This window comes from Nannospalax galili, unplaced genomic scaffold (assembly GCF_000622305.1).
Source record: "Nannospalax galili isolate Female #2095 unplaced genomic scaffold, S.galili_v1.0 scaffold298, whole genome shotgun sequence".
In the NCBI taxonomy this organism is placed as follows: Eukaryota; Metazoa; Chordata; class Mammalia; order Rodentia; family Spalacidae; genus Nannospalax; species Nannospalax galili.
Window position 1 is genome coordinate 6,724,704 of NW_008344488.1, and position 639 is coordinate 6,725,342.

The 639-nt window shown below is 39.7% G+C and overlaps 1 protein-coding gene across 1 annotated transcript in view; it reads right to left on the bottom strand.

The window, feature by feature from the left end:
- Positions 1 to 285, bottom strand: part of Cdh19 (cadherin 19) — a 106,287-nt gene extending 106,002 nt beyond the window's left edge. Inside the window, exon 1 of the mRNA XM_008840673.2 lies at positions 158 to 285. The gene's annotated coding sequence lies outside the window, so the exon portion shown is untranslated. The remainder of the gene's footprint in view (positions 1 to 157) is intronic.
- Between the last annotated feature and the right edge of the window lie 354 nt (positions 286 to 639).

Sequence of the window (639 nt, forward strand, 5' to 3'; positions counted from 1 at the left end):
TTTGTTCTTGTAAATGTTTTAGGAAAAGGTCGATACACATTTCCTGGTTTCAATTATTTTTATATTTGTCCTTGAAAAATTGTCACGAGTCACAGTTTTCGACTGTTCGTTGACTTATCTATAAAAATAGAGGCGATTTCTATGCCTGATTTCTTACCTGTGCTGATTTAAATTTCAGGACATCTGTAGAAATGGAAATTGCAGCTTCGTAACAGACTCAGAAGGAGAGCAGAAAAGCCTGCTCCACAGGCTTCTTAGCAAACTTTCCATGTGGCCCGGAGCTCTGAGTTAGATGCTGTGCTTTTAGTACCACAGCACTGTCAGTATGTCACTGCTTACTCTGTGCTATTTTGGGTTCTCCAAGTGGAAACATGAACACTGAGCCTTTTGTGGAAAATATCATAAGGGCATTCTGATGTCCGTTCATAGTCTGAGATAAAAATGGAGACAACTGAACAAGTAGTGAGATGATCATCTTTTTCCCCCTCCTTGTTTCTTCCTTATTTTGTATTTTTCCTAAAAACAAGCAAAAGGAAAATACTAGCTTGAGGTGACAAGACGGGGATTATGTAAGAAAATTCTTCAAGTCCAGAGGACACGACCCCCGCTTGGGGATTAGCCCAGGAAACAAATGATCGA